The sequence below is a fragment of the Tursiops truncatus genome, chromosome 12 (genome assembly GCF_011762595.2).
Source record: "Tursiops truncatus isolate mTurTru1 chromosome 12, mTurTru1.mat.Y, whole genome shotgun sequence".
NCBI classification, from domain to species: domain Eukaryota; kingdom Metazoa; phylum Chordata; class Mammalia; order Artiodactyla; family Delphinidae; genus Tursiops; species Tursiops truncatus.
In genome coordinates this window covers 61,212,662-61,229,653 of record NC_047045.1, presented here as the reverse complement: position 1 = coordinate 61,229,653, position 16,992 = coordinate 61,212,662, and positions in this window count along the sequence as shown.

Genomic DNA, 16,992 nt, shown 5'->3' with positions numbered 1-16,992 from the left:
CCTGAGATGGTGCTATCAATACCCACACTTAACTGAAGGGGGAATTGAGGCCCAGGGAGGACAGGGGACTTATTCAGGGTCGCACAGCTGAGATATGACAGAGCCAGGCTCCCTACCAGGCTCCGTATCCAGAGTCTGGATCCCAGTGCTGTGTTCCTGCTCACATTCTAGCGAGGTCACTGCAGGGTACTGAAAAACAAACAATTGGAGAGGCCATGTGTGTGCAGGAGCTCTGGGTGGCCCAGTCTGAATGTTGGCACAGGATGGGCCTCCAGCAAAGGTTATTTGCACAAACAGATTAGTCCACCTGGCTGTCTGCCAACCCTGTGACTGACGTCAGCCCACTCTGGCCCCTAAAGGACACAGGCGTCACTTGCTGTAGATTGGTCTGTGCAGACACACCTCATCCTCTCCCAGATACCTCCCAACGGGCGGGATGGAGGAAGCTTGGCGCTCACTTCTGATGCAATACTGGCAGCCGTCTCAATGCACGTGACCTTGAGGGTTAATGTGTGCACACGGTACCATCCAATTCAGGTCTTTGGTAAGAAATAACCTTGAGAGCAATTCTGCATAGTGTTTTATGCTTTTTTTTTTTTTTTTTTTTGGCCACACTGTGCGGCATGCAGGATCTTAGTTCCCTGACCAGGGACAAGCCTGTGCCCCCTTCAGTGGAAGCTCAGAATCTTAACCACTGGACCGCCAGGGAAGTCCCTACTGTTTCATGCTTTTAAAATCAGTCATACTGATCTCCGAATGAAGAAAAAAATGAGTCACTTTGGATACCTTAAAATGATCCTCGTTTTAAGTTACTAATATATTAGAAATGAGGATCTGGTTACTTTCTATTTTGTTGAATACTTAAAATTATAAGTTTAGTGTTCTAATTTATCTTTAGAAGTAGTCTTTTTTTTTTCCTCATAAGTGAAACATAGGTAGATATTTGGCACCTGGAGCTCTAAGCCATGTGGACTTGGGTAAGAACCCTTGTCTGGGTTGAAGCCTTGCCTGGCCATGTAGTAGCCATGTGCCCAGGTATATTTAGTATCTCTGTACTTCTGTTTCCTGAGTGTAAAATGGGACAATCATAACACCTACCCCATAATGGTGGTGTGAGGTTCCAATGGCCTAACCAGTGCAAAGCGCTAAGAGAGGAGGTAACGCAAGGCAAGTGCCATGCCTGCTATTTATATTAAATCTGGCTACTTCAATCTGACGCATTAATAATTAAGATGGCAACAGGAAGTCATATATTTGTACCAATCCTCGCAGGCTTCAGAGCCTGCTTCCTTCACTGTCTCATTAGGTTCTAATGTGGTCCCTGTTTGATACATAGGGAAATGCAAACTGTCTGTTCATGATCCCACAAGGAACTAATGTCTTAACTGGGTCCAGAGCTCAATTTTCCTTATTCTTAAACCAGTTTTATTTGTTTTTGAAAATCATCTCTCTATATATCATTGATGTTTTAGTGAGAAATTTTCAAAAATGAAGATGTGTTTAAAGATTCAAAAATATTTAAAGATCAAATAATAAAGGTGCATTATTTAAGGGAAAGAAGCTGAGACCAGAACCCACAGCTTCCAGCCCCTGTTCTGTTGTGTTTGTTCACGGTTTATAGGTTGTTCGTGGTAATAGGGATATTAAGGTTCATCAGCATTAACCCTTCATGTTACGGATTAGGAAACATTTCCAAAGAGCTGGTATGACTTTATTAATTCCGCTGAAGAAGTAAATCTGAAACCTAAGAATCCAATATATTGGTCCAGTTCCAAGTCTGGTCACCTTTCTATTTAAACACATTCTGCTTCATGGGTAACGTCTTTACCTTGAGTGCTCCTAGGACTACATCAGGACCGGGCAATAGCCTATTCCTCTCCCTGCTCCTTAAGTGCCCCACTGGAAGGGCCTCTCCAGGTGGAGGGTCCATGGGAAGCCGGGGGCCCGCCTGCAATGCTTTATAAAGGTGGAGGTTCATATACATGTAGCCAGTGCGCAGATAGCCCTCCTCTCCAGAATTAGAGCGAAGCCCTCTCTCTGCCGTATTCAGGTCTTTTGCTGTATCTTTTCTGCCATCTACTAGCAGATTGGGCAAACCCAGATTATCCTCATCCAGAATGCTAAAAAGAGTTGTATAGGCCTCTTATTGAAAAGAAGCATCCCCACTTGGACACTGAGAGATCTCCAGGAACCGGGGCAGGTTAGGTTCTGTTTCTCTTTGCCACACCCTTCAGTGACCTGTGCTCTGAATGGGGAGAGTGTAAGGTATATGCTCTTCTCAGGAGGGATGGTTCAATCTTTGCTGAATTTTCCACATTCACTTGCCCAGCCGCTGTATCAGCAGCAGTACACAGTTATTTAGCATTCAGGGCTCAGCACGGTCAGCAGGACTTTCACACTCTTGAATGGTCCTCTTGCTTGACTATGTTTCCCACAAACTGTAGGCCCTGTGTCAATAGAGATTTTCTTGTTCACTTTTGCATCTGTAACTCCCAGCACAGTGCTCAGCACACAATAGGTGCTCAGTAAATGCTTTTAAAATAAATCACTGCTGAGACAAAGCAAGGGAGGTATCCATGAACATGAAGCAAAGGATGAAACTTGTTAAGCTTTCCAGACTTAGGAGGCAGGGTTTGGCATGATCTGGCCCCCTGTCTCATCTTGCATTGCACTCCTCTTTGGCCTCTGGACGACAATGACCCTGCTGTCCTTTCATTTCCCGTGCTTATCAGGTCCATTCCCACCACTTAGGGCGCACGGTATGGTTTGCAGTACACAAGGCCAGTCCACCAAAGGCTGTGCCAGTGCTGCCAGTAAGAATGTCACGCAAGCCACAGACCTGAGTCACACATGGAACTTTAAATTTTCTTGTAGCTACCTTAAAAATAAAGACAAGCAAGAGAAATTAATACGATATTTTATTTAACACAATAGGTCTAAATAGTGCCATTTCAACATGTAATCAATAAAAAATAATCGAGGCGCTCTCTATAAGTATTTTCACACTGACTCTTGAAAACCCAGTGTGTTTTATATTTAGAGTACATCTTGACATAGACTAGTCACATTTTAAGTCCTCAGTAGCCAAATGTGACTAGTTACTATAATATTGGGTGTTGTGCCGTTGACATTCCAGATAACATAGAATTGTATAAACAAGTTTTTTGGAGGTTGACCAATAAAAAGTCTTGTTCTAACAAAACCAGTGAATTATAACAAGTTTCCAGAAGCAAAGGATCTTGAGGAAGTGGTGCCTTTTTTCTAATTTGCACAAAGATGCTTCTCGGCCAGTGGAGGCCTTGCTGTCATGAGGCTTTTGCACATGCTGTTCCTTCTGCCTAGAAGTCCATTGCCCTTTGTCTGATTGATGTGTGTTCATGTTTCTATTAAGGTGTCAGTTCTTCCATGGGACCTTTGTTCCTTTTTCTCACAAAGCCCTGCCTCTTTGCCTCATAGCACTTATTCGGATTTATCATTCATGTGTGAGATCATTTAATTCAGTTTCTGACTCCAACGTAAAACAGTGATGCTAGAAGGGAACGTTCCTGTCTGTTTTTGTTCACCATGGAATTCCCAACTCTGAGCATAGTGCTGACTGCATAGAACGGGACCTGGAAAGGTGCATTGAGGGGCTGCCCAGCTGACTGCGTGCGTCAGTGTCAACAGTCCCAGCAGTTTGTGACACTTACGTTCGTTTGGTCCCAGATGCATCTTAGTTTCAGCCAGCAGGTTCAGGCAGAGGCTAGAATGTCGTTCAAGGTCTCTCCAGGGAAACAAGCTGACTGTCTCCTCTCTCACCACTCAAATGTGTTTTCTGTTCCAAGTATGTGAATTCATCTGACCACTTTACCTTGAACCTGTTCCTGGGTGCAGCTGCCTCCTGTCTCTGTAGAGCTGAGTGACTCTGAGTTTTATCTTGGATTCATTCAGGAGATTTCATCTTTAGTGGCCACTTTAAAACAAACACATTTAAAAAGTAGGTTAGTTACTAATGTGAAGAGCCAGCAACTCAGGAGATAAAACACTCTGCATTTTGAAGCATACAGGATTGTTCAAGTTCTTATTGGAAATCCAGGACTGGTGGCTGGGAAACTTATGTAATTACTTCGTATGCTGTCTTCTCCCTTCCATCATCCTAGTATTCCCACTAATAAATAAAATCCACACAGGGACACTTAGGAATAAGAGATATCAAAGGAATTATGAGCACAAGGCAAAAGGATTGCTAACAAACTAGCATTAATGATGTTACACATAATATCAAGTGTAATGGTTAAGATTTGCAAGTCTGATGTCATCAGACTGCTTGGGTTCAGATCCTGACCTTGCCATTTACTAGCTGTGTGACCTTGGGCAAGTTATTTAACTTCTCTGAGCCTCAGTTTCCTCATCTGTAAAATGAAGGATTAAAAACAAGGACCTAAAGAACCTACCTCATAAGTGTGTTGTGACACTTAAGAGAGCTGTTTACCATATAGTGCCTGTATAACATTATCTCAGAGCTTATGTTTATTTTTTTCTGAAGGAGTTTGCACCTCTAGGACATGAAAGATCTGGTTAAGAACGGGCATGTCAGGTAATTATTGTGCAGACACAACCTTCACTTGAGAAGAAACAAGCAAGGTCCAATACCCACTAATATATTGATTGTTCCTTGAGTCTTCTTTGATTAGGCCTTCCTGAAAAAAATGTTTCAACAAAACAAGACCTTGCATGACTAAAGTAAAAGCAGAACTGATGGATTTACTGTGTTGGGCTGGATCTCATGGGGGCCTCATCCTGTCTCTGAAATTTTAGAAATCTGTATCCTGTGGTGAATGGAAAAAAATAGTTAACAGGTATAAAAGGCAATAGAAGTACAGGCATACCTCGTGTTATTGTACTTTGCTTTATTGTGCTTCGCAGATATTGCATTTTTTTTAACAAATTGAAGGTTTGTGGCAACCCTGTGTGTGTCCAGCAAATCTATCAGCACCATTTTCCCAACAGCATTTGCTCACTTCGTGTCTCTGTGTCAGATTTTGGTAATTCTCGCAGTATTTCAAATGTTTTCATTATTACTATATTTGGTACGGTGATTTGTAATCAGTGGTCTCTGATGTTACTGCTACAATTTGCTGAAGGGTCTGATGGTGATGAGCATATTTTGTCAATAAAGTATTTTTTAATTAAGGTCTGTGCATTGTTGTTTTAGACATAATGCTATTGCACACTTAGTAGACTAACTACAGTATAGTGTAAACTTTTATATGCACTGGGAAACCAACATTCTCCTCTCTTCAGGCTTTTTACTTGTTTTTTCAGATGAATAAGTCTATTTCTGTAACTCCAAGTAACAATAAATAATATGCTATTGCTTCTCACATCTGTAAGTCCAGCCAGAACCAGATTCATCTAGCAACAGCCTATTGTGCAGTTCTGCTTGTATCTTCCATATCCTGGCAGACTTGACATCTAAAATGAAACTCCTATTTCCCCTCGAATTGGTTCTGATTCCTGTGTTTCCTTTCTTGGCTAATGGCTCTCCCACTTCATTCATTTCAGCCAGAAATCTAAGGGTCATTTTCAACCCTACATCCTTCTTTTTTCCCCCATCAACTGTCTGTGACCAAGTCTGGTTGGCTGTACTTTAACATCTCCATGGTCTGTCCTCTCCTCACCATCCCCCCAAACTGTTGTCTCATTCCAGCCCTCACGGATCATCTTGTGCTACTTTTCATTTCATCCTTCATACAGCTGCCTAAGAGATCTTAGAGTGCAAATCTGATAATGAAGCACTTTATTACTTAATATTCTTCCATGGTTTTCTGTCAGCTGCTACAGATTAAAGTCCAAACTCCATGGCGTGTTGTAGGTGACCCTCCTCCAGCTGGGCCCTGCCTAGCTGTTCAGACTCATCTTGCACCGTGTTGTAGCCCCAACGATCATCATCATCGTCATCAAGCTCCACATACTGTGCCAGCTATTTCACCTACTTTTTGCTTGATTTGACTTAATTTTCACAGCTCTCCTACCAAGTAGGTACTATTACTACTTCACCTGACAGCAGGTGGAGTGTTCCCAAGCCCACACAGGTGGCGAATTGAAATTTCCATACAGGGCTGCCTTCTAGAGCCTGGGTTTGCCTTAGAGTCTGTCCATGTCACTTAATTACAGCATACTCCTTCACCTCCTTGGCGTTTGCACCAACTCTCTTCCTTGGTTGGCTATGCCTTCCTCCGCCTTGCCCTCAGGCTCGCCTCTCAGGACACTTCTCAGGAAGCACTTCCACGAGGAGGGCTGCCCCAGTCGGACACACCGGGCGCTTCTTCAACTTCCATCCGGCCCCACTTTTCTATTGTGGCTCCTACGGCTCTTGATGACACGTTTTACACATCTGATGCCCCCTCTGGGCTATACATTTTTTGAGAGCAGGGAGTATATATTATTATTTGTGACCTACAGTGCCTGGTCCAGTACCTGAACCATGGCAGACATTCAACCAATGTTTGTTAAATCAATGAATGAGTACACGAGTGCACAAATTAAGTGTGGGAACAGAGTCAGGGCTTAACTGACCCATCAGCTTCACGAAATTGAGTTGATATAAGTCTTTACCTTTTATCTGGTAAACTTCCTCCTCGGGTTTCCCAGCACATGCCTTCATTCATTCCCTCATTCATTCATTCTTTAACCATGCCTTGACTGCTACTAAGTCCCAGCTAAATTCTGCAGATGCAAAGGTGAATAAAAGTAATTCTTATCCTTGAAGAATTCACAATGTAGGAGAATAACAAGTACTTGTCAGTAGACGATTATAATACAATGAGATATACGCTGTCGAAGCGTTTTGTGTAATAGAGTAAGGCAGCATAGAGAAAGGAGTTTCTACTCCATTTAAGGATACCAGGGAGGATTTACAAGAGGACATAGGATCTGAGTCTTGAAGGAAGAGTAGAAGCCAAGCAGAAAAGGTAGGATGGGGAATGACTTCAGGGTTGTAGAAATGTTGAGAATGAAGGGCATTTGAAGCAGCAAGCACATACGTGAAAAAGCACAGAGGCATAAGGGTACGTGGAGTGCTGGGAAGGGTTCCCCTTGGGGGAGAACTGGAGAGGCAGCCTGTCCAGGTCCAGACAGATTTGGGGTACTCCAAAAAGAAGTGTGGATTTGACTCCATAAACACTGGGCCAGTAGAGGATTTGAGCAGGTGAGTGAAGTCATCAATACTGTTGGCTTTTAGCACGATCTCTTTAGGATCCAGGCAGAGAGTTGATAAGGGTCTGAGTTAAGGCAGCTGCTAGGTGAATGGAGAAGACGGGATGGATCTGATAGATGTTCAAGGATAGAACAAACAGAACTTGATAATTGAATACATGCAGGGCATGTGCTGAACAGAGATGTGGAAGAAGAGAAGTGAAGGCTGGTGCCGTTGACTGAGCTTGGAGTATATAGTTCTACCTCTTTTGGAGAAATAATTATCCAGATACAATAGTAGGCTAAAGGAATTTTCTTTTGAAATACTCATTGAATTGAATAAAGTCATTCCCTTAAACAACTTCATTTAAATTTTTTTTGCATATGTTGCCTTTTAAATATTTAAACACTTTGGTGTCAGAGATATGTTTCAGTAATCCTTTTGATGGAGTCAATCTCGCCAAGCTTCTGTCTCTTTGATCCAGGTTCTTCAGAATCTTATGGCCCGAGGCTTCCCCTGGGAACAAGAAAGGGCTGAGCTGGTAGAGCTCCAGCCACCTCTCTGCTGCACCCACTGCAACAGCAACCTTATTTGTTCTGACACTGGGCTTCCACTGGGGAAGGAGCTCTGGAGCTTTACTATCTCTGAAATCACTAGTCTAAATATCAGTAACTCGTGCAATTGTGTTTTCTTAAACGTAAGTGCTTGGCTGCAGTTCTGTGTTATAAGGTGTTTCTTTGTTCTGTTTTGTTCTTGTTTATTGTTTGTTTCTATCTTGGAAAATGGAGATCATGTCAGGGGACCCATATTCATAAATCTAGTATATTGTGCCTGATTGTTTTTAATTGCAGATAGGATTGTTTTAATTGCCACGTATTTCTGTTTCGTAATAAACATACATGGCACCCACAATGGTCCATGTTTCTCTTAACAATGGAATTAGAATAAAACATCTGCAGCCAGAGCTGCACGGGGCCCCGGCTTGCTCTTTTGCCATCAGTCTCAATGAGGTGAAAAGTGAACACGAGCCACAAATCAGCTGAGAATTAACACAAGCTGTTGTTTTTGAGTTTTCCAAATATTTTCCAACTCCCATTGTGTGTTTTTGTGTTTTGTACTCAAAAATCCCTGCCAAAACCTCCCCCAATGACATTCCTTCCTGGGTTCCTAACATGTGGACAGCAAACAAAACTTCTCATAGGTCATTAATCTCAAGGAGATATGTTTGTTAAAAACAAGGAGATGGATAGAATACATATTTTTACCAATTCTGGGATCACAAATTCATTTTAAAAAAGTAAGACATTGCCAACTGAACTTGTAGCCGAGTTCTGATTTGCATCTTTAGAATAGTATTCAGATACTCAAAATGTATCTAAATTGAAAAGCACAGCCCTGTGGAATTAGTAGGTATAGAGGTTGAGGAAAGGATGGATAGAACAAGACAGAAAGTTGGGCAAATAGACGGTACACACATATACACGTTGCTGTTTTTCTGACAGCTATATTTATTGTCCATGGACGGACTATTCATGAAAAAAAAAAAGTCTTCTGCTTATATCCATTTTGTTGAATACCGTGTATTTTCAGTATGCCTTTTCCCCCACGTAATGATCATTAAATTCTCTAGATAATAGCAAGACAGTTTTCCTTCTTCCTCCCTACGTTTATGGGTACGGGATTAAAGTTGATTACAATAAATCATGTGTGTTAGTACTCATTTTCCTTTCTTTTATTCCTGTGACCAGTGTAATGGCATAGATACAGATGCCTTTGTGCCTTGGGGAAACAGGAAGCAGAGGTTGTCCATCTTTGCCAAGGAGATTGATGTCTTGGTCAATATCGCTGTGGGACACATGGGAAAAGCTGCCTCTCTCTCCTGTCCCACAACTCCTAATTACCAGCTCACCAGTGGTTGTGATCGCGTTCCTTTTATTATTATAGCAAGGAAATGTTAAGCTTTCGTAACTCCTTATTCAAAATGCCCTTGAAGAAAGACAGTGAGGGGTCAGAAAATAATAGATTCTCATTATAGTTCTTCCACAAACCTTTTAAATGTCGTTGGAAAATGTTACTGTGTTGTCTCAGTTTCCCTTTTGCTTGGGGAGAGTAGGTGTTATGGACATCTAAGGTGTCTTTGATGCCTCAGTCAACACAATAGTAAGATATTTTCTATTATGTCCCTTTCACATTTCATATTGTCTCACTGGATTTCAAAACATGGAATAAAACCCACTAACACCATGATTTAATTATTAGCTCTCTAGCTTGCAACAAGCCAGTTCCATCCTTCAGTAAAAAAAAAAAAGGGGGGGGGAGGAGGTGTTCTCAATGTTAATTTATTTCTTATTATTTAAACTCTATGTTCCAGTTTTTCTTTGTTGATTTTTAAACTTGAAATCTATTTTGTGATAAAGAATATGAAAAGATTTGGAAGGAAAAAGAAAACCATCTCTGAATACACTACTTCAAATATTTTAAACCCCTCTGGTATGCACAGATAAAATCTATCGCAGTTTGTGTGTGGGATCTTGATTCTGTAGTTATGAATTATTTAACCAAAGTTTATGCAACATAAAGAACAATTGTCTAAAAATATGAATAATCGTTTTCTTCCTTTGGTGCTGTGAATTCAGTGGTGCTGTAGAAATCTTGAAGGAATCGTTTACTCTCTTTAAGCTCAGCTTCCTGACTTGCTGTTTGGTTAGAATTTTGGCCGAGCTTGGCAGAGTCAATTGGTGAGTTTCCCCAGGTTCAACCTGTTGTTCATGGAAACAGTGTCATGTGTGAAGAAACAATGACCCATATGCCACGTACAGCCTCTATGATGTTTGGCCTGACTCTTGTTTCAATAGATGTTTGAAATTATAGCATCTGATTGATAACTTTTCCAACAAGGGGAGCAGTGTAGGAGAGTAGCCCCTGAAAGCTGTTGACACCTTCTCTTTGTTTTGGCATTTTTTATATTTTAGAGTCCAGCTCAGCTCTGTGCTAATTCCACCTAGACTAGACTCATTATGTCTAGTGAGCTAACTAACAGGTCTTTTGAATTTCTTCACTGTCCATAGAAAAGATTTGTGGGGTGGAATGAATGCAGAGTAATCTCTGTCTCTGTTTCTCTCTGTCTTTGCCTTTCCATGGACAAATTCTAAACTTGTGTTTAAAAGAGTAACTTAAAAAATATACAATGGGGAAGGTTTGGTTTGATGCGTTTAATAGGGAAAAAAGGTCCTTCTGGACTCGTGGTGGGTTACAGGTCAGATGTGAGTGAGCTGTCGGGGGCGCTATCGACCTGCAGAGGTGGTCTCGAGGTGCACCTAGAAAAGTGCACCTAAGGTCATGGGGGCAATCGTTGTGGCATCTTCAGGCTTTCTTACAACTGTCTTTGTTTCCAGTCCCACATTTCAAAATGGGATTTACCCCAAACTTAGAAAGCCCAGTGAAGAATGAGCGAGACGATTGGATCTTGAAAGAGTGGCACTTGAGGGCTGAGCGAGGAGGCGGGGAGGATGCAGTTTGGGATGGTACATAATTACTCTTCCAGATGTTTGCAGGCTACCAGGAGAAGGAGAGGATACACGTCTCTACGATGGCTTCAGGTAGCAGAGTTCTGGCCAGCGGGTGGAATTATAGAAAAGTATATCTCACTTAAAGGAAAGGAAGCCTTCCAATGGTCCAGGCTCTCTGAAGTGGGAGGGGAGTGCTACAGGGCTTGGTGAGTCCCTGCTGCTGGGGGTGAGCAGAGAGAAGGGTGGCTGCTTCCGCTGGGGGGGATGCAGTAGGGATTGGACTGGACCATCTCTGTGGAGTCTTTCAACATCAAGATCCTCTGATTTTCGTAGTAAACGCGAAAAAATTCTCTATACCTCTAATTATGCCAAGATTCACTTATAATGGGCTCTCTACAAAAACAAAGTGGAGATGCACATGAGGGAGGCAGTTGGAATAATTCTGGGGTTCTGGAACTAGGCTGGCTGGGTTTACTATGTATGAGCCAACATACTTAACTTTTCAATTTTCATATGTGTAGAGTGTAGTAGAACGCATCTCATGGGGTTGGTGTAAGGATTAAACAAGGTAACATATTTACAGACGTTGGACCAGGGCCTGACAGAAGTAAGCCCTCTAGGTTGGTTAGCTGTTATTATCATCACCTGGTTGTACAGTCATCCCTTGGTATCCGCACAGGATTGGTTCTAGGACACTGCACGGATACCAATATCCACAGATGCTCATGTCCTTTGTATAAAATGGTGCAGTACAGCCGGTCTTTCGTATCCACGGGTTCCACATCCTCAGGTACAGAGGGCCAACGGTGCTAAGTTAACAGCATCTTAACTGAATTCAAGTAACCATATATTCATACTGTGGAGTCCTGATGAATCAGAATCTACTGGGAAGGCTGGTCCAAGTTAATCCTCAGCTGTTTGTGACTGAATACAGAACACCTAACTAGAGAATATTTTGTACCATTAGTTGATGCTGATGTTTCTGACTAAACAAATACAGAAAGGCATGATGCTTTTACTCAAATAATTGCTTGCACAATGAGCTCATAAACAGTTTCGTTAACATTTCTAGGTCTCAACTAAAACGTCGAGTTTTCCAGTTTACTCATGCTGGCTAAACTCTCACTCTTATTCTAGTTACAGAACTGGGGCCAGTTCAGGAAATCAATGTGAAATGACTCTCTCTCTGAATTTTAACATAAACAAATAGTGCCTGATTTTAGAGCTAAATGAATTAGAGTATGTTTAGTGCAAGTGTGTACTGCAAGCGTGAAAGAGCACAGGGAAAAAGAGACATTTTGGATCAAGGGGATAACAATAGCATGGGTAATAGGTTATTAACTCTGTGCCGTTTGTTCACTCCTTCAGTAATGTTTAACAAGGCTTTATTGATCACGATAGCTTTGATTTGTACATGGGAACAGATGATTACATTGTGGGCACCAGACCAATCCTTGTATACAGCATCTACAAGCCAAGGACTTCATTAATAATTGATTTTATGGGGGTTGTACAAGTCCATATGGGCCTGTCTTTTGCCAGCATGCTTTATCACAATATACTGTTTGATTTATGAATAATTGTAAGGTATTGTTCTGGAAGTAACCACAGATGGGAAGGTGGAGGACCTCATCAGTGGCACAGCCGGAGTCAGGTATTCTGACTCCTTTGGCAAAGCCTTTTATACTAAACATATGTGGAATCTTTCATCAACAGAATCTGAACAGAATCATGCTTGGATACAGATGTGAAAATCTGACAGGTCAATAATGGAAAACATTTCTCCCAGCAGCTCACGACAGGTGACCTTCAGATGTTCTTGGCTGCCTCTTCTATGAAGTTTCTGCACGAGGCTGAATCTGTAGGTCAGAGCCCATGAAGATTGGGTTCAGAAATTGTTCAGTGAGACACGCACAGTCCCTGGTAAGCAGAGAAAGGTCTCAGGTAGCCCAGTACCCAGTCCAGATCTCTATCCAATATTACATAACATACTCACCTGGAAGCAATAGTTTTACTACTCACTAACACCCAGGATGTCAGGTAGGGTTAGCAGATCATGATTCGCCCAGTATCTGGCTTGCTCTGCTCCTACGGCCTGCCCGCTCACCTACAGAGAAGGCCGCGGGTGTTAACTGCAGCCCCAGGGCTCTCTCCCAGCTCTGCCCTCTAGCACCCTTCTATCCTCTCTGCTTTCTAACCTCTGGCCTTGGATGTTTAAGGGTCACATTTCCTTCTTGTCTATTTCAGCTGCCGTTTCTCATGGACCGTGTGCTTAGTGTTCTTTTCGGCCCTGGTCATCCTCAGCTCCCCAATTTGTGGGCCGGCACCAAATCACTGCTAGCCCTACCTGGCCTGTGTCTGGTAACCCAGATCCTCATTTGTCTTGGAAGATGTTCAATCCCTGAATTGCCAGTTGTGTGAATTTATCATAACTTATTGCCTGTGTTTTGGCTGTGGCTGGAATGTTGTCCCTGGGCTACTATGGCTTTCCTTGCCTGGGGTCCACCTTCAACCTTGGTTGATTCCTCACATGGCTGAGTACTCTAGGCTCAAGGGAAAACAAGGGGCATGATTCCCACTGTCCTGTTCTCACAGCAGCCACTGCCAGCAGGAAATGAGGATGGAACTCATGCTGTCAGGGGCTTACTAGTGCCTTCAGTTACAGGGCAGCCACTCCTCCCTAGGGCCACAGAATGCCATGGCTCAACCCGGCAAGAGAAAGCCAATAATATCATCCACAGGCTCCATCAGGGTCTGCATGGATGCACTACCATGGCAACGAGCCCTGAAGTAAAAACAGAAGGCAATCTGGGCTCACAAGGAAAGCCCTGGGAAGACCTCCTGAAAACTTGGGAAGAGTGGTCAAACACCATGAACTTCTCAGCCTTTCCAAAGGTCACATTTTGTGAATAAAAGGCCTACTTGATCCCCTTTATCCATCCTCTACAGACATGGCGATTCCCTGCTTTTTCTCCTCTTACAGGGGGATTTTCTTGCTGGCTCTAAGTGTCCGCAGCTTTCTAGCACCCAGAGTAGGGGCCTGTCACCATGATGGGTGGCCAGTCTTGGCCTGGGAAGGAGTCCTTTTTTCATTGCTTAGCCCTTGGAACCCACCCCATTGGCTTCTGCCCTGATCATACCCTAGTTCTTAGCCTCAGAAAGCACTGTGTCCCATTGCACTGAAGTGTGAGACTTGGGTGGTGTCATTAACCAAGGCCTGGTCAATCAGACTGCTTTCTACCTCCTGGTCGGCATGGACCTCATTCCCTCCTCCTTGAGGAAACCAGTGGTCTGTGGGAAGCCTATTTCACAGTGTTCTGTCATGAAGCTGCCCATGCTTCTCTCTGATCCCTCTGATGACCCAGCTATCTTATCATACCCTCACCTTCTGTAATCAATGGTGCCTCCGTATCCAGGCCGCTTCTATCCTTTCTGAAGCCATCGTGCCAGGGATTCCAGTTAAGCGTGTCCCTCATAGGAAGTCATTTCCCGCTGCAGAGGAAGAAAAATTGATCCACTGTCCAGAGTGCTGTTGCGAAATCACATTGGTGCTATGGGCCGTATTTCTGCTAAGTGGAATATACTCTTCTGAGTCTGATATTGATGACCTCCACAAATATGTGGGTGCCAGCTCATGGAAGGGGGTTCATCAGGCTCTCCATCTCTTAGAGCCAACATGCGACTCTGCGAGCTGGCTTGTCCTTGGCTGTCTTAAGCTTTGCGTTTGGCATGTGAGCTCCCAGTCTGAAGGGCGATGGTCTACTTGGAGATCCCTGACTACTATTTCACAAATTTGGTTCACAAAGTGTCGATCAGCCATTGCAGGCATTGCCAAACTTTTGCTGTAAAAGGCCAGATAGTGAATATTTGGGGCTTTATGGGCCATACTTTCTTGCAACTATTCTGCTCTGTTGCTGGAGAGCAGAAGCAGCCATTGAGAATATGTAAATGATGGGCGTGGCTGTGCTCCCGTAAAAACTTATTTACAAACTCAGGTGGTGAGCCAGAGTTTACAGATACCTGAGGCATTACAGTACCCCTTCTAGGCTGCCCCTGAGAAACGTGCTAGGCAGACTTGGGTAGAGTCTTGGGGCCGTATTTTGTAAAGTTAAGCAGGCCATGTAATAGCAGAAAGACAAAATGTCAGCTGTTCTAGAAGGACAGTCCTGCCTAGGTCAATCAAAGACATCCAATAATTTCTGAAATTTATCCCTTTGTTTCTATGCCGTAAGGACCCTGGTTTCCTCTACCCCTTTCTCTTATTCTCAACGTCAGTTCTTCTGGGAGGCCCTTACTGATTTGGATCGAAGAGCAGACCAGCCCTCTTCGCTCTGTGTCACCTGTAAGTTCCTGAAGAGCGGAGATGAAGGTCATTCCATAGCCCAGTGCTGGGTTCATGGTCGGTGGCCGTTTATGTTTTGATTTTTTTTTTTTTACAGCTGTTCAGTTGAACTCATTCCCCATACATGCTTCTCACAAAAGGTGGTCCCACTGAATGTGAACCATTCTCCTCAGAAACGGCACCCACCTTGTCATAGCCCCCTTGAGGTCTGGGGGCTCTGCCTTGTAGTGTGCTGGCGCCTGGGACTGGGGCTCCCCAGACACAGACTCTCAATCTCCTCAGTCCTGCCCCCTTTTTGGAATGCTTAGAGTTTCCATTTCTTACTTGTTAGGCAGTGAAAACCACAAAGCAGACATCCTCTTTCGGAAGGCTAGGTATGGAGAAGAAATTCTCCAGCTGAGACGTCGGTGCTCGTACGGCTCTGTTTACAACTAACAGAGGTGAGCCAGCAGGGCCGCAGGCTGAGAGCTCCATGATCCAGCTTCGGAAGGCTCCAGGCCTCGGAGGTAGCTCCTAGCAGAGCAGAGTGCCAAGGGATCTGGCTGTATGAGAGTGGGAAGCCGAGGGGCAGCCCGGCCCTGGGTTGTTCCCACCCACTGTGGTCTGCCTGCTACCGCTTTTCTGAGAGGGGAACTTAGAAATGACACATCTGGATCCACGAGCGGACTGTGGAGCTGGGCCAAGGAGAAGCTGCGTAAGTCCAATTACTCTTTGTGGTCTGGTACCTTCAGAAGCATGGCTGTCCATTTTGTCCTCCATCCCATTGGTTGTTCACTGGATGAATGGAATGTCAGCCGTGACATAAAATACTATGGTAACAGCATTGGCCAAAGCACTGTATCATGCGATTTCGGCTTTTGGCTCTATGTGAAATGTCTGGCATTCGTTTGGAGAGACATACCGGCTCAGACACTTATCTTGTATTATCTATGGCAAAGACATAGGTAAGTGGAGCTTTGTAAGACCTGATCCTTGAATGAACGTAGTTAAAAACAGAAATAATAGCAGGAATGGCAGGGTGGTCTTTGGAAGCAAGATTTTGGTAGGTAGATTCTCTACTTGTATCAGCAAAGCAGAAAGAAAACACTGGCCCAAGTTCAGAAACAGAAAATTCTTGAAAAGAAACATTGGTCTCTAGCTTACCAAGTTAGAATTGGTTGCCAAGATTGTCTTTTAATGACACCTGCTAGTATATTATCTTTAACACCAATGGGAATGATGTCTTCATAAAGCCAACGGAATTTTCTAGAAATCTTTACACAGCTGTGCTCTTCCAGGGCTTCAGGTGACCCTTCTTGCTCCTTTACTCTTCAGCCCATAGTGGTTTACATGTGCCTTATTCTTTTTATCACATCTTTTAGTCTGAAAAACTTCTGCCCATTTCTTCTATTAGTGCTTTTCAATAGAATGGCTATCAAGTTATTTTCCCATTTATAAAGCAGGCCCATGTTGAATGCGAACGAGATGATTAAAAAGTATGATTGTGAATATTTAAATGTACTTTCAGAAAATGTATACAGGAACAAAATTAGAAGAAAACCCAGAAAGTTTCTAATTTAACATTATTTTATCCTCTGATAAATATTTCACGATCTTAGCTGTCTTTATTACAAAGAAATGGATTGGGGGCCAACAGGTCTGAGGCTTTGCCCCAACACTGTCAAATACTTCATGTACAGGGCCTCCGTTCCACCAGCTGTTCAATGAGGGTGCTTTTTATTTTTTATGAAGAAAACGGCTTTTATGAAGAAAATGGTTGGAATGAATAAAGTACTTTACTTCCTAGAGACCTCAAAACAGTCTTTTACCATAGCGGATACTCTGATGGTATCTTATTGCATATAAAATTCAAGTTCCTCGGGATGGCATCTAAGCATCTTCGTATTCTAATCCTAAACTACCTTTCTGCCTCACTTCCAGTTGGTCTTCTTGGACCCTGTTTTTTTGGTGAATACAGTAGATTT